The sequence below is a fragment of the Ciconia boyciana genome, chromosome 1 (genome assembly GCF_034638445.1).
Source record: "Ciconia boyciana chromosome 1, ASM3463844v1, whole genome shotgun sequence".
Lineage (NCBI taxonomy): Eukaryota > Metazoa > Chordata > Aves > Ciconiiformes > Ciconiidae > Ciconia > Ciconia boyciana.
In genome coordinates, this window is record NC_132934.1 from 101,079,235 (window position 1) to 101,104,468 (window position 25,234).

Consider the following 25,234-nt stretch of genomic DNA (forward strand, 5'->3'; position numbering starts at 1 on the left):
TCAAGCCCAATGAATCTTGAGGAACCTTCACAACAGGCAACTGTATCTTAAATTTTTTAAATTTGTAAAGTACCTCATTTAGAAACCATTTATACATATAGAAAGCATGGCATTTTTATAGAACAGTACTGTTATGGGGTATCTTTCCCTTTGATGCAGAAAACAGTTTATCTGATGACATTATAATACTAGAGATGTCAGAAAAAAGCACAAAGAACAAAACTTGGAGAGAAAATCTAAAAATGAGTGGTTTATCACTCCTACCATTCAAAGTAATGTTGCTCATAGTAATCTGAAGAGGCAGATATCAAGTACCTCTGGCTTTCTTGCACTAGAGAAGACAAAATATTCACACATTTATAGCATTTAAAGTAGAAAGAATATCTTAATGCACAGCTACCAAATATAAATATCCTTTCTATGAAAAAAAAACCTCCCCAACCCCCCTCCTGTCTTGTTCTATGCAATTCAGTATTTAGAACAGCATTTTTTTAGCCGTATTCACTGAATCTACTGCGTATTCAGAGCAGATGTTACATATATACACACACTTTCTCACACCACACCTACAGTTTATACGGTGCTTTTGTTCCCTGAAAACTGCAGAAAAAGATGAAAGACGATACTTATCTTCTTAAATAAAAGCACACTGTCTCAAAGAGCTTTCCCTTTCCTGTGTGCATCTCTTCCAGCACAATGCCTACATCCACGTATATGGCAACCTTACATACAATTGATCAAATAGTATGGGGTTTGGACTGATCCCTCCCGGCTCCTAATTGGTCAGAAGCAGCCCAGAGCTGTCTCTCACTCTGCCAGCTGAGGCACTGGTGCTTCCTTTCAGTGCTGAATTCCACACGGATAACGATGCACGCATGGCAGCTCTCTTCCACAGGCTACTCCGCTTGTAGAACAGGAGGGAGAAGGCGAGGGGAGAATACATAGGAAATTAGCACAGTCTGAGAGACTGGGAATAAAAATCCAGAAGACGACAAGCACATCTGCCAAGTTGTTCTAAAACCATAGCAGAGCAGCAGCAATGCTTTAGACAAATCTTTCTCAACCTTTTCACCCAACACTTCATTTCCATCACCTCTTCATAATAAGTGTCTGTTGGGGTTCAAACTAATCCTTCACACTTCACTTGCTGTTTATAGAGACTGTGACTGTAGCTTTACATTACAGTGAGCTGGCACTTCCATTATAAACTTATTCTTTTTTGGTTCAGCTAATTGTACAGGGGGAAATCATTCCAGATTGAAATAAGAAAAATATGCACCTAGTTATCCTTCCTAGTATTTGAAACATTTACAGATGATTAATTTTTGTTCGGCAGTACTGTTTGTCTGTCACAGACTGTTGTTTGACAACAAATTAAATCCAGCTGTGGAGTTCCAAGTACCGAAACAAAATTTCTGGTTATACGGCACAAACCACACATCTGCTGTAAGCTCAACAGTTGTTTCATACTGACTCAAAAATGCCAATTTGTTTCATACTCACTAAAAATACCTACAATTTATGTAGGTACTAGCAGCCTTCATGCTATTGTCTATTCTCCCCCAGTCAGCCCAAATCTGGCAAAAAGCATAGAGAGCAAAACCCCCAAGGGAAGTTTCCATATAATTTAACAGAAAGGTGATGGTACATGCATGCCTAACGGATCAAAGCTGTACCACCATGTAGCAGGGTGATGCGCACATTGCAATGATCATGGAACCACAACCCAGAAGTCACTTTTTTCTCCCATAACTAATCAATTATCCCTAAGGAAAAGAAATATTTGTTTTCTTCTCTGTATTCCAGAACAGAAGTTGGAAGATAGCAAAACCTGAAGACAGATAAAATATGACAATACTATCAGGAAAATAAAACTGTCAATGCACAGTGCAACAGACCAAGAGGAACATACAAAACATTCTCCTCATGTTCCTGAAGATTTTAAGTTTTCCATTGACTAAAGTAATGCCTCTCAGTCAGCACAATGAGAAAATAATTGGCATTTATGCATAGGTATGTAATTTGTATGTATTAATGGTTAAAAAAATAACAGAAAATGTAAAAATCTCTATCATACAAATGTAGTTCTATGATCTCAAGATACAGAAGTGTAACACCACTGGTTTGCATTTGCATGAAATGTCTGAATCCTGGATGTATCAAGTGGATACTGAGGAAAACATTCTGCATTTGTGAAATTCCAACTATTGTCCTTCACCTACTTTGAGTTTTCTGTTTCATGTTACTTATCTACTCAATACCAGCATCACTGTATTTAAATTTCTAAAAGGTCCATTTATTCAAAACTCCACTAGTGGTCTTGTGTTTACTCCTGTACATAGTCGATTTTCACTTGATGAAATGGAATGTGCAGGAAAACATACATATACACTCTAGAATTAAAAATAAACAAGTAGTAAAAATCACCATTGGCATCTTTTAGTTTCAATATTAAAAATACATATATATGTCATATGCATCTTCAGATTTCAAACCTATCTTCAGAGGTCTTAGGACAACAACATTGATTATTTCCCCCCACACTGATTTTCCAATATAGCTCCTATATTAAAAACAGCTGAAGCTATGGTCACATGTATGTAACAGCAAGTGAAAACATTCTTTCCGATTTCCATTACTTCAGGTAGTCCTCTGTAAGAGGAACCTACTGAGCCACTGTCAGCAATTACTTACCCAAAAGTGTAATAAAATACCAGTCTTAACTGATGCTCAGTAAGCCAAAAGACTTGGGCATCAGTGGGAGAAAAAAACCAAAGTCACTTACCAATATCTGCCTTCAGAGACCTTAGGGAGTGCAAACACACACAGGCATATTAACTCCATGTGATCCATGGGGAGTGAGGGTAATCACTCTTTGAATGTGGCAGATCACAGAACCTGGTTTGAACATGCTGATAGGGCTGGTGCCGTCATTTTGCACATGATGCTGATCTACTGAATGTTGACCCTTTTGTTTCTTTCATGAATAAAGTTTCTGGCAATATCTTATTTATTTATATTTTTTGGTCAAATAAGAGACACCTCTTTATCATGCTGTTCTTGCTGCATCCTATGAACCCAAGCAACTGGATTCCCTGTATCTTCTGGAATGCAAGCCAGGAAGTGTTCACATACTGAACAGTCTACCACACGGTGGCAACTGCTCACAGCCACTTTTCCAAGAAGAAATCTAATAACAGTCTCAAGATTATTAAAAGAACCCCCAAACTAGAAAGAGAGGTATCTTGATTCTGGGCTAGAGACTCTATCAGCTAGTGTGCTTAAATAGGTAGGCTTCCAGACAGCTTTTTTATAATAATTTGTCTTCAGTAAGAAACTCTTTCGAGTTCAGATCACAGAAATGAGAAAAGAGTATGATGAAAACTGAACATAAATTTGCTGTCAGACTGAAAGAGGATGAGGACAGACAAGTACAAGATCCAATCTTTGTCTTACTGCATCTGTCCTGTTTTATCTCAGATACAGGAAAAAAAACCCACCGCAAATTACACAAATGTAAAACAATGTGCTAAAGATGCTTCTGTCCATTAGGAAGTGAAATAATGTATTAAATATATTATATTCTTGTATTGCTTGAGTTTCATGATTAGACCGCTATAGGTCATAAGTAGTCGTGTAATCAGCCAACTTGAAAACAGTTTTAACAGAACTTCAAAAAATAAGGAGGATCATTTTATTCACAGTAACTATTAGAAGCAACAAGCACAAAACTGAAGTCTTCGGCCTTTCCCAAAGACTATCAGAACTGTGAGAAAGGAGTCCTGCAATCCGCAATCACTAATAACAGATGAACTGATCGTCTGACACAAGACTCTCCTCAATAGGGCAATCATTTGAGTGATTATGATAATCCTTATCCAGATCTCACATTTACAAGTTGAAAGATGGTCTGTAACCTAGCACCTCTTGAAGCTAGGAGGACTGTATCAGACAACAGTAGCAGAAGAGATATTTCATGCAACAGCTTCTCAACTTTCTTGTGCACCAAAGGTGTCCATCTACAGCATTTCAATTTATTCTGCTGTGAGAAAGCTACCTATGGCTTTGCTATGCTTGTTCCTACAGTAAAGACCTGACTTTAGTCAGCCTAGGAATATGTAAAGTCTCTTATATAGCTCAAGCTGCATATGGGGCAAATTAAGGGATTTGAACACTGCATACCAGAATCCACATGCTGAATTCCCCAGCAATGACACATTTGTCAGCCACAAATTTAAGTCATCTGAAAGAAAAATAATGGGGGGGGAGGGGAGGGGGAAGGAAACAAACGATTAATGAACAGGTAGTGCTGTCAGGCAGAAATTGTGGCATTGGAACTACAGAACTCTGAGAAGGAGATAATTTTATTTAATCAGGAGAGTATCTCTGATCTGACACAGGATAGGGAGTACTTGTACACTGACAGTAATTGTTTTTCCTTTATTTAATGTAAGGGTGAAAAAATGAAGTCAGGGAGGATCCAACACTAGATCACATAATCTACAGACTTGATAAGGTTATTGACAGCATCCAGGCCTTTCATATTTCATAATGTTCTCACTGCTACACTTGCATTAACTGGATGTTAAAAAGCTCAATGTACAGAATACACAGTGAAACACTATGAACACAGAACAGAAGCAAAGACTATCTTAAGTAATTACCTTCTCAAGCACACCAGAAATACTTAAGACTAAGTCTGCAAAAAGAGCAAACTATTGTAGTAACAGCAATTCAAGACTGGCAGCTCAGAACCAAAAAACCAGAAATAACCTTCCATGATTTTTTTTTAAATCAAATTTTAGTAGAATTAACATAATTTTAACCCCTTTTCAACCTACCTTTCTCATAGCAATCAGTCCTTGGGTTACCTAGGTCCCGACCAGTCTGGTGAGGGTACTGAACATTGGTCAACTCTATTTAAAGCCTGGAAGAGTCAAAAATATCTCTGTCTTCAGACCAGGTGCTTGTTTTTGTTGCATGTGATTGACATTTGCTTTCATTCAGGAGTTCAACTGCCTCTTCCCATCAATTTGCCTAGTCATGTTTTGCAAACAGCAAGTTAGTTTGTTTACTTAGTTGCGTAATTGTTATAGACATCTGTAAATAGGAACAGTAGTTGAGGCTTTAATTTCACTTAAAACACATGGTTGTGCACTCTGCACTGCAGCCCTCTACAGTAGCTTCCCCACTCCCAGAGCTACCTTTAGAGAACAGCAAGATTTAAGATTCTTTAAGGTGCAAGGCCATCACATGGGCAGATTTCAGAGGAGCTAATACCTCACTTCCCAAACAGAATTAATTTGGCTACTGAACAAGAAATGCTACATCAGCTAACAGTCCAATTCTGGAATACTTCTATGAAATAATGAACATCAGTTATCATTAACTATATATACATATACACAAACACACATTTAACTGAGCAAAATGAAAGCTTTGGGGCCCACCTACTAACCCCCCAAAGAGCTCATACATTTAGTATAGATCACTATCAAGTAATGCCTTAAAACTTACACTGGATGAAGTTCCCCTTTTGTCTTATGTCTCCTTTCTCTCTCCTTCTCTCACACACCAAGGAAGATGACATAGGGGCAGCAGCAGCTCTTCCCCATTTACCTGCTGAACTCTGAAACAACCCCTTCTCCCTGTGCAGTGTCTACAAGTATCAAGAGTTTCTTAATGAAGTTATGCAGAGAAGAGTTACGGCTTTTTCCTTTATGCCAAAAAAGGTCACAGTGGTGTAGCCCAGTAAAAGTACAAGACTCTGCAGAAAACCCTAATTTTCTTTTGTCAAATAAAACAAGAGAATTACAAAACATTATATAAAGGGAAGAAAAAAGCTACCAACACTTTTCCCAAAAGGTTAAAGAAAACAAAAAGAAAGGGGGGTGAGGGGGTGGGGGAGAGAGAGACAAAGAATTAAAGAAAGGAAAATGAACTTATTTCCAGGATCAAAAACCATTCCGTACAATGTACTACCGATATATTTTTAACCTTGACACTTTCATTAGTCTGTGACATATATTAACTAACGATGAATAGCAGAACATGACATGATTAAATACTAGCAGTGCAGTATTAAACTCATTAGGGTATACTGCTAATACCACCCTCTGCAAGAACAAACTTGACTGGAATTTACATATTTTTACGTGCTTCTGAATTCATCAGACCTGAGCCTTAACCCACATCTTCAATATCAATAGAGCAGTATCACTTAACATAAGTTAAGGGTATTAATGTAAAGCTACATAGATCTGCATTGTAAAAATCAAGATACATTAATCAAAAAGCCATATGCAAAGGTTAATCTGAATTCTCTAGTACAAAGTTTAGACCTTCCCATACTGAAGGCATAACAGGAATACTAATGGATTAAGGAAAGATGTGGCAGATGGGCATTACTACCAGGGAACACCACCACCACGTGCTATGCCCCTAACATTTTCACACCATGATTCTTCCATTGCTTTCTGTTGCACTAGGAGATACTAAATTCTGAAAGGCACAAAAAAGTGAGACATGACATTGCTATAGCATCAAATCAGCTATAACACACCTCAGTCCCTGCCTCTTTTATTCATAGTCAAAAGGAAAAGGAAGTAGATAAAGCTGCAGCTCTTCCTCATTTACTTGTTTAGCTCTGATAGAAACCTCCTTCCTTGTGTAGCATCTATGGGTACCATCAATCATTTCTTAATTTAATTATTTTGAGAATTACACTGTTTTCCCTTGTCAAACAGGGCTAAATCAGAACAGCCTGGTAGCAGTAAGAGATCTCCTTTATAGCCCAAAGGAAGCTGGGGGACTGAAGACTACAAAACAAAATTACCTAAAGACACATTTAGGAATACCTATTGCCTCTTTGTTAGTTGGCCACTCTTCTAATTCATTTCATTCGTATGCCTACTATGCTTCTTCTGGCCCTCATGTGAATATTATCTGCAAAAGAACTACCTTTAAAAAAGTTTGAAGAAAAATTTCCACATTTTCTTTACTTTGCTACTTCAAAAGTACCCCTCTGATGGGTTCTCCAGGGAGATCACACATCCTCTTTATTCTTTTAAAGTCCACAATCATCTTGTTACGCATTACCTCTGCGAATTAATACTGAAACTTGACATTTGAGATCAGTAAAGTCATGCTACTAGGTATCTCGGTCATAGCAATAAAAACTAAGTTTTGTTTCTTTTTTTAAGAGGTGTAGTAGAAGGGAAGAAGAGGAAAGAAAGGCTTTGGAAATATTTCATTGAATAAGATCAATTTTTTTTTAACTATAAATTCTTTACTTCAGAAATTGACGTACAGAAGAGAACAATTTTACAATAACTGCATGCTTTGATTCTGACCGTATTCTTTCTTCTTCCTGCACATGATGTCTTTCTAACAGATGTGAGTAAAATTTCATTCATTCTTTACCATACTATGCTTGCTTTATATATGCCAGCTTCCTAATGAGCTGGCACATTAGTCAAATGCAATCAAGGTAATAACCTAATTCAGGTTTAAAATATTATCAAGTTGTTTTACAAATTGGCTCAGTATTTAACTATTCAATATACATTTATAAAGTACCTTTCATGATGAGAATCGCAAGGCATTGTACAAAGAGGAAAAAAAAATAAAAATCCAGCAGCAGAAGAAGAGAGTTCACAGCCAAATTCTGCCAAGCTGCCTGAAACACCTGAGATACTGGTTGTGTACTCATCTGGTTTTTCAACACAGCCACAGAACTGCTGATGCAATACCCTGGGCAGAGAATTTCAAGCCCTAGAGAACAGATGACAAGGGCTCCAGCACCTGACATCTTCAATTTGCATTTGGAGATGATTAATAAATCACAATCCATTAAATACATGGCACAGGATGACATGTGGAGGAAATGAAAGTTTAGCTCAGCAGGACTAAGGTCATGAAAGATCTTAAAGATTAAAAGTAAAATGTGAGGTGAAAACTTTAGCAGAAGGCAATATATTTACGGAGTGACTGAAACGTGCTCCTCAACTGGGAATTAACCAGGAGCATGAATGTGTTTAGTCCTCAAACTATTAAAAAACTGCTGACTGCTAAGAGAAATCATTTATCCTTTCGCGTATACTGACTAAATCCCTTTAACCTAGGTAACAGCAGTTACCTAACTGTCTGTGAAATCAGCTGCTGTTCCCCTTCAAATTCACAGGTGAAAGTGCATGAAGTGCAGAAAAGCTCTACTGTTAAGATCATCAGCTGCCACTCTTGTTAACGACTTAAAGCATATGAAGAGAAAACTCTTCTTTCACCATCAGAAATGGCCCATCAGGTTCAGTTTTAGGCACATTCAAAAAACATATTTCAGAATCTGAGTTTTAGTCTGGAAATGAACATTCCTTGTAAAGCCAGATCAGTTACACAAATCCAGCCATTCTGATTTAGCTGCCTCTGACACTTCAATTCAAACATTGCCGTAGGGAGTGAAGATGAATGTCACCTGTATATGACACTGGATGACACTGAAAGGCAACCAGGTTTTCACTGTGACACCAGGGGTGAGTAAATGTTAGTATTATCCTCTGCAACATTTTGACTACTATGTTCTTTTTATGTCAGAGGTATAATTTTCCACTTTAATTCTAACTGCAGATACCAGACTGAAAAATCCATTAGGGTTCTATATTAAATTACTAACCACATACTAAGAGAACGTGATATTTGGTCAGGATACTAATGTTGCCCCACGTCTTGTTTTAATCATGGAGACCATAAACACCTAGTTTAGAAATAAGATATTTAAGGTAAGCAAGCAACTTCAGAATTCTTGAAGATTGTATTTTATGTTTGTTAGGTAGCTTTATTAATTAGAAAACCAAATGTTGCAGCATGCTGAGACAAATAATGTGTCTGTACATGCCATTGGTATGAAAAGAAATAGTTATCCGTTGCAATCATTGCAACCTCAAATGTCTCAAATACCTTTCTTTCCCCAATGTTCTTCCAGGAGATTTTTATAATCTTTAATGAAGCTACAGAAAATGGGTTTATCTTATGAGATCAAAATGTTGCTTCTACGTATTTTGTTTTCCTGAAACAAAACATATTTTGTTTTCCTGAACATGAATATTTCCAATTTAATATTTAACTGTGTACATTTGTGAAGATATATGGCTGTCATAAAACAGCAATAAGTTATCCAAGGATTGGGTCAATACCCAATGAATCCAATCAAAGACTGCCATTGATTCCGACCAGCTTTGGACCAGACCCTAGCAGAGATTTTACAACTTTGAAAATTCCTGGCTTCATTCTAATGCTGCTCACACAGCGTATTTAGTATTAACATTGCCTCTGGGGGAACTGCTCTTTGCAATGCCTTCCAAATTATGAAGCACTTTGAAGCTTCAATAAAAATTATGGTTTTATAACAGAATAATTAGTCACTATAACATGAAGAGCATTGGCAAAATAGGAAACTGAAAATTAGAAGTTAATTTTAAAGCATTATCTGCAGAACTAAAATTAAAATTGAGCTTAATAGAACGAATAATCCTCCTACCTGAGTAGGGAAAATGGCTACCACAGATTTTACAGGACTTTCTATAAAATGCGTCGACTAACTTCTTTTTTGCTTTGTTTTGTTACCAGCAAATAGTTATATAAAGAGCCAGTAGCTGTAAGAAAGTAACAGCTAAGCAGGCATGAGGTGTTGTTCACAAACCTATGTGCAATACATTACCTTGTACTTTCACAGAGACAAGAGTTTGGGTCATTCAGTCTAAAACTGTAGTTTAACTTTTTTTCCCCAAATAAACATTTTCTTCCCTTTGCACAACCAGGCCTCATGTAGTTTGAGAAATTCCATGATACCTTAATTATACCATATGCAACTAGTACCTGTAGTGTTTTGACATATGCTCAGCTAGTCAAAAATGCAGAATAGTTCTGGTTAGTAAAAATCAAAAGCATATTGACCTTTTTTGTTTCACTTTTGTATTAGTAACTATAGTCCTAAAAGGAAAAGCTTAAGCAAAAATAGGTTCATAGTTTTAGAGGACTACAAGTTCTGAAGAACCATGCCCTTGTTAATTTTCAGATATACCTGCTATTTGTTTTTTCATATACAGCTCTAGCATAGAGAAAAATAAATCATGCCTGAAACTTTTTTCTGTTTTTCTTTTTTTTTTTGGGGGGGGAGGGGGATACCAAAAGATAGTTGCAAAGATCTTAAGCTATTCCTTGCAAGTACATTGAGACATTCACATGAATATTATCTGCGCAGGGTTTATTTATTTTCAAGACCCTTTCCTAAATCTAGGCTGTAGGAGGTCAACACTGAGTTGAAACTTTGGGAAAACACTATGCATTTCTGTAAGAACACAGAAATATATTTGATAAAATTTAGAATCATCATAGCTTATGAAGCTGTGAAAGGCTAAATTTATTACAGAAACAACAATAAACATGCAATTAAATTTAACAGCCCAAGATTCCTACATGTGCCTAAATGTTAGAAATGAGCCTCAAAAAGACTAAGTTGGAGGAATCCATTCCTTAAAGAAAATCTTGCATTCTTTTATTCCTCCTTTTAATTATGTGCTGCAGCTGAATACCCCTTGAAGACATTGGCTAGTGTTGATGAAGCCCTCAAAATAAAGTTTAAGTAAGTCACACATGGCCTTTGCACTGACCTTCTTCTTAGGAGTTAATGTAATCTCTAGCAGTCAGGTACCAGCTTAACAGTCCACTGAGTCCACTATTAACTGCAATATTCCAGTTCAGCATGTGTGTAATTAAGAAAACAGCTAATTTTTATACACAGAATGGCTGAGCTGTCAATGTAACTTAGAAAGCTCTATAAAATAACCTGCTTTAACTATTTAGTCACTTTCCAAGAAGATGAGCATTATTTGACTCTTCAGTTCGGATAAGGAATGAACTGTGCAGTTTTATATCTCCCATAATCATATCACATAGCTAAAGACATCATAAGCATGAAGTAATGTGACATTTGCTAGCTGTACTGTAAAAACCCTTATTTTGTAAATAACAGTACTACATGCCTAGTAAGTAACTATAATAAACTAGTCTAAATTATCAGCTTGCAAGTTGCTGTTGTTCTGGTTGCAGTTAATCATATATATTCCTTTTTCAAACTTTTTCCTCATATGAATAATGCGTAACCCCAGTTCATAAATCCATGTGACTGCCTCTTTGTCATTCCAGTACCCGTTCCTTTTTTTGGAGCCAGGGCTCTAGCTATATGTAAATAGCAAGCAAGCACCTATGCACATAGAAATTCATGGGGATTCACATTCAGGAATGTAATGCAACAGTGCTTTTCATTCCTTTTCACTTTTCATTGGTGGTCACCTAACCCATGAAATAATTTTTAAGTCACAGCTGTAAAGCATTCTTATTTCCACACTGTGAAAATATACTTTTATAAGCAGGTTTTTCTCAAACTTTTGTCCCCACATCTTCCGCAGTATCTGCCAAAAAGAAAAAAGAAAATCCTTTATTTTTTTTGTAATATGGCATCTTCCCTTGCATCTGCCTACGTGCCCCAACACAATCCCTATTCCAATGAACTTTGCCTGCACCAATTTCTTGTGAAGTGGAGCAAAAAACAAACTTTGTCCTCTTTTTTAAATACTGGTTAATCTTGTGATCCATCACTAGCTACTCGCTTACTACCCCTATTCTTAATAGCTCTGCTCCCAACAACTTACTGTATGGCCAAAGACTTGAGCCCAAGGGAGGAGGATCTTTCCTCCACCTTTCCCTTTGACAGAAGGTACGTCTGTTCTGGTGCCAGAACCTGGCTTGGACACACACATATGAATCTTTGCTCCGTTCTGCCTTTTCAGGTTGTTTCATTCATTGAGTAGCCTGTGTCATAGCTCAAGCTGTGTAACACCTACACCTGTTTTTGAGAATCAGCCACCCCTGGCATGACTAGGGATAAAACCACAGCTCCCAAGGAGCTGAGAGCTGAAATCCATCACTGTCTAAAACTCACTGACCCTAAAGTTACATTACAGTATTTTCTGCACACCCAAACACAACAGGACTGAGCCCAAGACAAATGTGTGTCCAAGTTTAACTCGCTGACAGAGCAACTCAGGGAAACAGTGTTAGAATGTCTCCAAGATTCATGAATTCTGACAGCCATCACAGCCCCAGCTTCGGTGGAAGACATTTTACAAATTCCAGAAGTCTTATTCTCATCCATAAGAAAGCATCTCTTAACAGAGCTCATCCTCTTACCAACAAATAAAATATCCTCAACTGAAAGCAACATGTCAGGGCTATGCTATTGTGCAGTAAAGCACACAGTGAATTTTCTTCTAACAAGGTTAGAGAGCTTGATCTGAAAGCAGAAGATGAACAAGGGAAACCCAACATAGGAGGTTGGTTTGCCTTTAGAAATTATGTGGGTCTTATAAAAAAAACAATAAGTGAAAATTCTGTTGTTATTTTCCAGCTGTGAATAAGGAAAAATAATGAAAAATGAGTTTATTTGAATGCTTATTTTCCTACCCTAATGAATGCTAAAGTAGAATTGCACTTTTGCGTTATTAGTTCAATGTTGAAATTGCAGCTATGGCTGCTTTTTAATAATAAAGTAAATCAAACACTTTTCTCAAGATTAAGGAAAGTCTGTAAAAATTCAAGTATGTTTAAAATGCAGGTGACAAATGAGTGAGAAAAGGCAGCACAAATGCTAATTTGAGTTTGGACTTGCTTCCTTTTCCCACTGCTATTAAAAAGAGAGGTGCAGAATTAGCTCTAAACAAATACAAGACAGACATCAATAAATTGGAGCAAGTTCAGTTGAGGGCCACCAAGATGGTAAGGGAGTTGAAGCACTTGACCAAGGATGAAAAGCTAAGGGAACTAGGCTTGTTTGGGCTGTAAAAGAGGTGCCTGAGGAGCGACCTGATAGCAGCTTTCCCACTTCATGAGGACAGTAAGGCATTGGAGCAGTTGCCCATAGCGGCTGTGGAGTCTCCATCCTTGAACAGTTTCAAGATCCCATTGAATCAAGCTGTAAGCAGCCTGGTCTGATCACATGGCTGAGCAGGAGGCTGGACTAGTAATCTCACAAGCTAACCTCCTTCCACCTGAATTATCCTGTGATGCTATCATTCAAAAAGTTCTAGGAAGCTGAAGGACATCTCCGTTACTCATCTGAGGCTTTAGGCCCATTTGAGGTCATAGTTCCAGCGTATGGAATAGAACTTCAGCACAATAGTTTCTCACAAAATTAAATGTTAAAAACAAATCATCAAACTTAAGGGCCAAAAGTCATGATCTTAACTTATTCCCCTTTTTACACACATACTGTAAAGGCTAGCATCATGTTTTAAAGTTGCAAAGCATCTGCAAATCCAGCAATACATGCAGTTTGGGTTCCAAATCCAAATTACTGCGATATCTGAACTCAGGTGAATTTTAAGAATAAATAGTAATTTCATCACATAAGTCATTCCATATGCAAAAACAAAAGGCACTACACCACCAAACACAGAAAAAACAAAACTCAAAACAAAATTCAAAGGAGTACACCAAGACTAGCCTGCAATGACAGCTTTATAAACACTTGTCATGAGGCAGATTCAGAGTTTAGAATTAATTGCTAAGGCCAAATTTGCTTGCTATAAAACATCCTTATCTCTCCTTCCTCCTATAAAAATATGAGGCAGAACTGGCAGCAGGGTGTTACAAGTAACATTATCTTAGAAAACATTTGTCAAGGAAAAAAAAGTTTTTGCTGGTGTAATACCAGAAAGGAAAGAAGGACCAAAACAAACTTCTGGTTTTATAATGAAAGCCTTCATTGATTCCTTTTTGTGTTAGAATTAATAGATTAAAAATTCAGTATTTGAAAGACTAAGCCTCTGTCAGATCTTTTTGAGTTCAAAGTATTTCTTTATATTAATTTTGTTTTGGCAAAATTCATCAAAAGGAGCTAGAAAACATGCAGCTCTTTGATAATGAAAGAAAATTCAAGGAAGGAGAAGAATATGTTAAGACTTTCTTGAGTATATAAATATTTTTATTTTTACAGTAATTTTTAGTATTAATTTGTAAATTATAATGTACATATGAAAACATATGTTTTTATCTTTCATCACCAAGTCTTTCCAATTCTTACTCTGCCAAGCCAAAGACTGATATTGGGGAAAAACAGACTCTAAAGTAGACTGGAAGCATCCCCTGCCCAGCTCTCCAGTGTGTGTCTACTGCCAGTTGTGCCACTACCCAGCCCCAAGGAACACAAGGATCATTTCTCTATCCCACAATATTTTTAAGAAATAAATTTCTTCAAGTACTTTGAAGTTTCTGGTTTCACATACTGATCCTCTCTTTTTTTGATGCAAACAGGGTATCACTTCAGAAATCAGACTGATTCAATTATTTGAAATTAAGCAAAGTAATTGAAGTCCTCCTTCTTGTAGACATATGCCCCCTCCCACTGAAGAAGATTTTGCATATGTTGGCTTTCTGATTAATAGCCTGTTACTCTCATTTAACTCATCTCTCCTCCTTAATAATTCGATTTCTCCACCATTCTCAACAAAACCTCAACTTCCCCAAACACCACCCCTGACTGCTTGTTTCCACCAGCTCCACAACCGCCTGGCAACGTGGTCCTTTCTTTGATGGGCTGCAGTGACACATTACAGAGCAGCACCACGAGGAATAAAATACCATACCCAAAACAGGAGCAATAAAAATGCAGACCACTACTTTGAGCTACCCTTTAACTGGGATCAGAAATACTGATGTTTGACTCCTCTTCAATGAAATACCCAAGAACTGCAGTGGTCACGACAGCAGTTAACATATTCCTTTATAAACTTTACAGAGTCTTTCCACATCACTCCTTGCTGTTGCCAAAGCACAAGCACATTATCTTGACATCCCTCTGCCATCTAAAATAATAATTTTAATTTTTCTTGAGTTTAGTTGAGCTCAAAATTCCTATTGCTCAAATATTAACACAGTCACAAGGTAACTGTCCACCCCAATCCACAATTAATGTGCTCTTCCTTAGTGTTTTCATTAGCATTTTACAGATATTCTCCATTACCTCCTGTCATAAGTCAACCGTTTGATTCGCCCTCACTTCTTCCTGTACAAAAAAGGAATACAAGACTAAATACAAACAGCAATACTAATAATCCATTATCTTGCATTCAGACACCAACACAGGAATCTTTGTCCATTCAGCAACTCATCCAACATAACAGGATAGACATTCAACATGCCTACAAACTGTCAAGGACCAGCAAGGTCTTAATAAGGCTGCAGTTAACATCCACAGGGATCCTTTGCCCAGAAAGGGCATTTCAGAACACTTCCTTCATGATGCTTCGAACATATTTACCAATTTGCTGGTAATATTCAGCCTGTGCTGTTCAGAGCGTACTGTGTCACTTACCCCTTCAAGTGGGGAAAATAAGCAATACCACATGGTTTGTGCCTGTAGTAAGAGTGAATTTCAAATTAAAAAACATGAATATTCACAGTTTACAAAATACAGGAACAGAGTTACTAGGCAAAAGTACTGCATTAACATTTTCGCATTTGGTTTGTTGCCAAGTCTGATAAAGATAAAGCAAAATTTGGTATTAATTATATCTTGACAATCTCTGTCCATGTAATGGCTGCATTTTCAATCTGTAAATGTGTTATTAATTTGCATATAAACTACATTAGAAAACCTCAAATATTATTTGCAACTGCCTAATTTTCTCATTCATCAAAAGTTATCATCTCATCCTCAGCATTTACCAGGTTTGAGCGTTTTAATAATTTTATTGACATGTTTATTTTAAAGTAAAAGAATACTGTTATTTTCTAATTTACATTAATGTAACTACCATTTTAATGGTTTTTATCTGCCTGAAGCAAATGAGATAGCAACATACAAGCTGCTACTTTTCTATCATGGAAGTATGCAGAGTGGTTTATTTCAAAATGAAATATCAAGTAAATTCACAAAGCAGCACATAAAACCTGCCAGAAATGGCCCTAATGCAAGTGCAAGAAAAACTGTAGTACATAAAATAAATCAAACACTGGACAACACTGGTTTTCCCTTGTATAACTATGGCCCAATCTTTACACTTTTAATAGCACTGTACAGAAATGAATCACAACGTATTTCTTTCCTTTCATGTTTTCAAAGAGAAATTCATCTTGGCTGATAACCAAACCACAGAGAACTAAGAAACAAATTAAGGTTTGCCTGCCTGACCTTTTAGAAGAGTAAAAGGAGTCCTTCACACGAACTGTAACACACTTGATTCAGCCCTAGTTATTACTGACTAACAGTTATTACCATGTGCTAGCGGTTTGGTACCCAAGTAAATTAATTAAATGATCTCACTTAAAATCCTTTCTTGACACATGAAAAAAAACAAACCAAACCAAACCAACAGACAAAAACCAAGAAAAAACCCCACAAACATCATCACAATTCCACTTTTGCCTGCAACCTCAAAAAGTCTGGAGATAGGCCAGCTTTCGCAACAGAGTAAATTCCTCACCCTGGAAACAGTCACCAGGAAGAAGACCACGGCATGCCACAGGACAGTGCAGGTGCTCACATCATGCCTGTTCTGTTTCTTAATTGAGATCCGTATCTGAGACTGAACCAACCCTCATTAGCCCCAGTCTTAGTAGAAATATTATGTTTCTATAATGCAGAAACACTGAAAACACTATTGGAATTTGGGAACCCACTTATCTGGTGAACTGACATTTTGCATCAGCCTCCATTCTGCTTCCAAAGGTACATCTTTGGTTACTAACTGGAAATCAAATGATGAAGAAAATAGTCTAGTCTGGGTATCCTTAAAGAAAAAAAATAAATAAAATTGAAACCCCTTACTCTTCACCATCCTCTGTTAAAAACACTTATTTCCATTATGGTTTCATCATACAGTCAGTCAAGAGTGTTATATTATTTACAACCCACTGCAGTTGTCAAGCTAGAGAGGGACAACCCCATATGCTAGATGGTCCTTTCTAAACCATCTGTCCCTACTGAAAACTTCTGCTTCTATCCACGTAGTCAAACTGAACCTAATTTAGCTAAATTTAGAGTGATCTCAAAATGGCTTCTTCCATTTCAGACTTGAAGTATTTCCATGCTTATTTTGGGGGGGACAGGGGACTGTGTCAATTGGTGTAACAATAGATTTGACCTCCCTAAACGAATCTTGTCTTGATTACACATTTAGGCCATGACAGAAGTACAAAACTACAACTATCAGAAATCAAATATTTCAAATACAACAAAGTGATCCAAGTGCCACATGAAAGCAGGCAACAGCTTTTACAACTATTACTGTGAAGGAGACTAGTAACTAGCATCCATTTAGCAGAAACTGCAGGCCATTTTGAAAAATGGCAGATGTTTTGGCAGATGTTTGGATAAACAGTAACTTTCTATTGGGAACCTGTGAAAGCTCTGATAACACAAACCCCTAAGATGGACTGCAAGATACCGGTTCTGCTGGCTCCTCTGAGCGGGGCCCTCTTGCAGTGCTTTCTCTTGAACTGTAGAAAGTTATTGACTGGTCCAATACCAACAAGACTTCTGCCTCTCCTTCCAATGGTGATTATTTGGAAGTGGATAATTATGCACAAATAGATACAAAATGTATCATCTTGTTTGCCTGTGTGGTCCATCTACACCATCCAAAGATGTAATGGTGACTGACAGAGAGAAAACTCACCAAGACGTGAGTGACGCAATGAAAACTATAAAAGCATTCCCATGAAGAGATGATAGAGATATACCTCAGCATAGATAGTTACCCTTTCACCATGATTTCTATGAATAAGTGATCTCAGTGGCTTTTTTTTTTTTGTATTTCTGGTCACTGAAGGGATACGACCTGACAGATAGGTTCAGAAAAAGTGGCAGTTGAGGTATGGGGAAAGAGGTATCCATATCAAAAGCTTAAATAAAATAGGTGACCTGAATTGTTCTGTAGAGGAACATATTTCTGCTCCAGTCACTTAAATTCACCTACAGATATCAGCCTTCTAAGCTAGCTGCCAGAAACTGGCTACCATGGATAACCCCCGATGACCATACGATCAAATGTACTAATTCTCAAATGTTTAAGGAAATACTCCCTATGTGTCTGCTTGTAGTGTCTATATGCAGACAAGCTAATTCATAATCAGTCATTAATTTGACTATATTTCAGTAATGTAATTTCTGCTGTATTCCAAAACCAAAATTGAAGCATTCAGCTTACACTTTACACTTTTTAAATAGTGGTCCCAGTATACTTTTGATTTAATTATGAATCAACTATATTTATTATTAGGCTGATGACCAAAGCATACAGAAAGTGAAGAGACTGCTGTATAATTATCACCTTTGCAAATAGCTGAGTACCATTTTGATTTGGTATCTCCTTACGGCATAGGAGCACAGCTTGATTTTACTGAACTACACTTGAGAAACAAAATACTTTCTCCCTTCTCTTTTCCAATCCCTTCCCAGTCTGACCAACTCGACCTTGAATTCCCAAAGCTGGGGCAGGGGGGGGATCAGAAAAAAATGAATTTTTATACCTGCTTTTTGCAGTATTGATGTGGCTGAGATTCAAGCACGCTGATTGAGCAAAAATGAAACGAAGCCAGATAATGCCCAAAGAAAATCAGAATCATATTTTTGAAACGATTTGTAACAGTTTTTAATTTATTAGCTTGCTTTCTAGTGATACTATTGTAAGTACTTGGGTTCTGATCCTTTGTTTCACATACTGTAGGTCTCATTTTTCCCTCCTATAAACTTACCTACTCACTAATCAAAGGCAGCTTTTTCATCTCAAACTTGGGAAACTCAATTTAGTAACTTTTAAATAACATCATTCAGGTTCCTAAGGCTTCAGTCTATAACTTATAATTATCTGCCTATTCAGACAGTATTAACTAACATCACATTCAAAGTCATATGCATCATACCTGATTGTAAATCTATCAGACTACTCCTTTGTATATATAAGCTTAATTTTTGTTGACAGGGCTAAATTGGGATTTAACTTCTAGCAGGAGTACATTTAAATGTAAATTTACATTTTTCCAGCAACAGATTTTCAGAACTTAGCATGAGAAACTTGAATTTAATAAAGGTATTTGCACACACAATTTCCTGTGCAAAACAATCATGCAAGTAAATTTAGCAAGCAATTTATTTCCATTTGGTTGCAAGTGTCTGTGTGCATACAATCTGACTAGGTAAAGCTTTATGCATGCATACAATCTGAGTAGGGAAACTGTGCACTGAAAACTGACCAAAAGATTTGGTTTCAGAGCTAAAACTGTGTGAAATATACGATTGCTAAAGAAAATAATACTTAAGGTATCAGACTGTGCTTCTTAATTACTTCATCACACATTTGTATAAGCTTCCACATTAAAAAGCAAGAGCAACTGAGTGAGGAGAAGAGTGGAAAGGAAGATAGCTAGATTTCTGTTTCCCTTTGTTAAAGATATTGTTGTAGTATTGTCAGTGTGGAAACTGATGTTAAAAAAAGAAAAAAAAATGACAGAGAAGGCACCATTTTATGATTCAAGGAGTCTAGAAAGACATTCTGCCTCCACCAGTTGAAGATGAAATGCCTCTGATTACAGGTTAGAAATTGGGGATGCCAGTAAAGGTTTAAAAGAATTCTAAGGTAAACAATTTCTTTGTAAAGTCTATTAGCAGATGAGATAAAAACGTGTGCAGATACTTGCAATATTTGTGACATGTAAAAAACCGTAGTTGCCATGAAAGTTCTAATAATGTGTTTACTATCTAAACCAATAATTGACTTTTTGTTAATCTAAATTATGACATTAAGATTTTTGATTCTTCAACACAGAACTTACTTTGTTTAAAACAAGGATATCTTTAATCCAGTGTTAATGCTAGTGAGTAGCAGGAAAATCATCTGGACAGAGAAACAAAGTGTTATAAATCTTCTTTAGAAAGGGGAATTCACTCAATCTTATTGGTAGAAGTTAAACAAGTATTGGATTTTTTAAATTTTATTTTATTTTTAATACCAAGAGAAGTACAGTGTTGAAGCACTGTTTTTAATACCCATCTGTTTTGATTTTTTTTCAGTTTTGGTTGTTCTTTTTCTTTTTTTAAGGCATTACTGTCAAGGAGATCAGAGACAATTCTCTTTCTAGGGGACATAGCAGACCATGCCTCACTTAACATCAGCGTCCCAGAAACTGCTTGATAGGCCTGAAGAAAGCTGGTGAGGAGCTGCAAAACTGTAATGGATCTTCAGATATTTAGACACCTCAAATATTTCTCTCATTATCTCATACACAGGTGGTTATAAACAATGAAAGCTCATTAACAACTAAAGTAAAAATGAATTCCTAACTATATCTAGTTTGTTTACTCTCTGTAACAATGTCCTAGATTTAGTTCCCAAGAAGGTGATCTTTCTATGAAAAAACTCTGGCTGCCAAATAATTTATGTCCTTTCTTTGCTTTAATTTCTATATGAAGTGTATAGAGGAAGATTCCCCAGTAAATTTTAAGAGTTGGAAGCCTCAATGCCACAGCTTTCTAACTGAAAATGCAGTTGCAACAGGGTATTATTTTCACATCATGGCCATAAAATGCCACAGTGGGCTTTCCACCTGTATCTGAGCCTATAGTTCAGAATAAACACATAGGTATTTACTACTAAAATAATGTAACAACTGCAAGCACAAACCATTCCACAGTTTCAGATGTAATTTAAGGCTTTTTAAGCACCTGACATGTACTGTTTTGGGGGTTTTTTGCATCATACCTTAGATATAAATTCAGATACTATCAATTCAAGTTTATACTGCACAACTCATCTCCATGGCTGCAGATAGCGACCCTATACATTCTTCCCAGCCCTCTGTGTATATCTCCTTGTTTAATGATAAGGCACTGTATGCCTCTTTTTATCTTCTGATTTGGCTGTTGAATTGTTGAAAGCCACTGAGTGTGCATTGTTACCAGTTTCATTCATTTATAGCCTTTCCTTAGCTCCTTTCCCTTAGAGCTTTTCAGGTTAAAAAGAAAAAAAATGTCCTGGGCGAATAATCTTTTTCATTTACGACAGTAACCGATGACGCAAGTGATCTTTCATAGAAAAGTAGACTAATAACATCTGAGACACTGCCAGGTAATTCTGAAGTTTTCATGTTACTTTTACAGCATAACAGGTGCTACTTGCAAAATAAGAAGGTTGGATGCTTCTAGTTTGCTGTTTTCTTTCAGTACAGAAAATAACAATTGTCACATTCCTGTTGGCCTAAAAGCTTACGTGCCTGAAAACTTGAATGGTTCCTCCAACAATATGAGTTTCAGTTACTAGAATTTAGTAACTTCTCTCTTAGCACTGCCTTGTTGGCACCCTCCCCACAGCTCTGCTAATGCAAGAAAGATTGTTAACCTAAACAGAATAAGAGGGCAACAGGAGGCATTTGGAATGCATCACCTTTCAATCAGCAAAGCACACATAACAGGAACTTGAAACACCCCTTCCTACAAAGACCAGGTGGAAAGGAAATTCTTTCCAACTAGAAAAAAGCAGAAAAAAGTTTTCATTAGTTATCCAAAAAGCTAGAAAGTTTAATTTTTGTGGAAACAGTCAAACAAAAAAAAAAAAAAAGGAAACCAAGATAGTGGAGGTTCTTAAGATTCTAGCTATTATGGAGAGGTCATTAACAACCACAAAGGTAGTGAAAAGCCAACTTAGCCAATGTAACACGCTCGAGTTACTACAAAAAGCTTACAGATATTTGCTCCCTTGTAAATAATGAGAATTTTCATGCGTTTATCAAGCAGCATGGCTTAAGTTATTTGGTGCTGAGCACACAGTAGAAATAAAACTTAAAAATCCTTCTAATTTTCATCCCTGTGCAGGATTGTTTGTAATGCTTAGTGTAGATAAGAATATTAACACTAAAAAACCCACCAATTAAGATAAAAATGAATGAACCTTGTTTAGCATAAAATACTTGTCACTGAGATCTGGCAGCACATTCCTTGGATGCAGAGTGCCTGATTCATCTAAACCTCCAAAGTAGGGCTAGTAATGGTTAAGACAATTCAACAACGATGAGTACATGATATTGAGTCATATGTAATTTTGCCAACAGAGTGGCCTGAAACAGAACTGGGAGCAAATAATTTTACAAAGAGGAAAAATAAAATAGTGAGTTTATGTAGACAAGGGATGAAGATACATTTGTTTAATCATGTTATGAACATTATTATGTTATTATCACAAAAACAGTGGTACAGTAAAAGCAGTAACATCCTTCCTAATTGTACAATAGTATTAGAGCTTTATTTCTTACACTTTAACTATAGTCAGTGTGCAAAAGAGTTCAAGCCCTTAAGCATAGCCATTAAACATACTCATTCAGCCATTACATACTCATTCAAAGGAGAATTCAGAAGGAACCTAATGTTTAGGAACTAGAATATATATAAAGTGAATAAAGACAAATGTAATGGACTAAATTAAATCTGCAAATTAGACAGCTATGTATCAATTATTCCTTGGATGTACATGTGTAACTATTGGGGCAGTACACATTCAGGGAAAACTGATCTCAAAGCTTATAGCTACCATAATACAACAGAACAAGGACAGATGAGTGCCTTTTGTCTAATTTTGAACTGAGAATCCAAAACAAGAAAGTTCAATGCTTCTGAGATCCAAGACACATGGAGGCAATTAACCTCCAATCCTGAATGATGCTGACAAAGACAACAGCTATTCTGAGCAACAGCCATCAATGAGAGCGGTTGTTAAATTTTTCTTCTTGAAAAACAAACAAACAAAAAACAACCACAAACTTTTTAAGTACTTAAAAGATTTAAAAATCAGACAGACTTCTGAATACTCACTATCACGCAGCTTGTGCATCCCTAATTAGAACAAGTTGGGACAGTACTTGCACAAACTACAACAAAGTACATGTGATAACTGTATCTTACTGCACCTCAGTCTCCAAAATAACAGTATATTTAGCACATAATGCTGACTGGAAGTAACACCTTCGAGGAATATTGTACTTCTGAATAATGTCTGTTTAGACAACAGAATACTAATAACTGAAAAGAAAAAATATCCAATCACAGAGCAGGAAATTAATTGGCTAGTGATCTCTAATAAGAGTCCCTAAAAAACTGAATGCACAGTAGGGCTATCCTTTGTCAAACACTTTGCTTTAAAATAATAAAAAATAACCTATTCATTGCAGGAGAGAGAGGAACAAAGTAAATTAAACACCTTATAAAAATGCAGTATAAAATTTGACTTTAACAACTGTATTAGAAATTACATCTCAGTTAATTGACTTTCAAATAATTTTCTTCTCTATATTTGCTTTCTCCTGACTGTTCATTTCTCCTTAAAACCTTTTTCAGCCTTTTTTTCCCTACAGGCTGCTATTCTCATTGTCTACTTCAGCATTACATTCAATACATGTAAAAGTTTCAAGTCTTTACATCCTAGGCACAGGCACCGGTTATTCTATTACCTCACAAACAGGCTGCTCTCTTTTCTAGGTCAGCATTAGCTAAGGGATGACGCATACTCCTCACCAGTATTTACTCCACAGGTGTCCGGTGACAATGCAGGAACAGCAAACTCAAACTCTGGAGTCCAGATCAGTGTCAAGATGGAGTAGGCCACGAGTTAGTGGTGGTGACCTATTAGGCCTATGCACCTCAAGAAAGCCCCCTGAAGTTGTTTCTTCTTTCCTCTCCAAACTAGTGCTCCAGCCTTGAACCAAGATGCCCATTTGTGCTGCTCACCCCTTTTCCCCTTCTAGGTCTCCTGATCCTCACTGCTGGGAGCTGCTCTTCCTCAAACTTCCCCTTCCATGCTGCTACCAGCTAAACAAATATACTGTGCCCTTCTGCTTGCTGCCTTGCCAGTATTTACATGAAATTTTCTCTCCGCTGTCGAAGTACACATTAAAAGAGTAGGTACCTTCTTTTTATGATCAGTAACCTCAGCTACTGACCACGACAAAATAGCTATCCAAAAATCAGCAAGTGATGAAATCCGCTTCAGCCTGTGATAATAGCTTACCTTCTTAGCCCGCACATACTGTGAACTTCTGCAATGATGCTCCAATACTTCTCTGGTCCTACCTTGGTTGTCAGCCACTGCCCTTTAATATTACTTGATCTGTTGGTATCGATCATACTTTCCAGATTAGGACATATTTTCTATAATTGTAGGCATCTGGAAGTCTTGAGCAATGTGTCCTCAGATGTGCTAAGCACATCCTGTCACCTGATTTATCTTCTTATCACCTTTTTGTTCCCAAAAGATTTCTTGTAGACTGACAGCTGCAAGACTTTTACAGTCTGTGCATATATTTTCCCCCTCACTGGCAGACCTCAAGTAGGACTTGAAAAGTTAATAGGCTATTACAACAAAAATGGTGAGAACTAACACAAAATACATAACCGTTCCCAGACAATATAATGTTATCTAAAAAATTCTCACCAGTATGTTAAAATGTAACTCTTCTAGAGTTAGTTACATTTAAAATGTAACTGTTCTAGTCTAGAGGACTAGAACAACAGGGGTTGTCTAATATATAGGCAACTTGTTATAGCAGATTAGATCTTGCACTCAAGGCCTTCCAGTACAGCTCTGCTGGTGCCCTCAAAGCCTTCCAGTAGAGCTCTGCTGGTTTAATTCCTAATTTACCCCTGCAGGGAAAAAAAAAAAAGGGAACACTGAGAGCAAAGATCCCCAACCCCTATAGGTAATGTACCCCAATAATGACAAAATTATTAGAGAACTTAGTAACAAGCTCTAAGAATAGGTACTATTTATACAGCAGATTTATACAGCCATTCAGATTTGCCCATCTAGAACAGGTTTCCACTCAACAGAAAAAGAGAGAGAGAGAGAGATACACACATACATACATACATATCCACTCAAACACATATGGATAGATGGATGTATGTTTCATTTAGCATGGCATTTGCTTTCTAAATCCAAAGAAAGCAGCAGAAGTGTTCATTGCATTTTTTCCTCCCTGAACTGGCTTTTTTCTTCCTGGCTTTTTTTTCCCCTGTCATAAAAACTACCCAAGACTTATGCCTGGCAGGCAAGACTGAAGTGTAAATGGCTAGAGCCTGCCAAAGATCAAAACAATTGAAAGCAGACTTTGGCAGGTGCTGAATAACTTTGTCTATAGT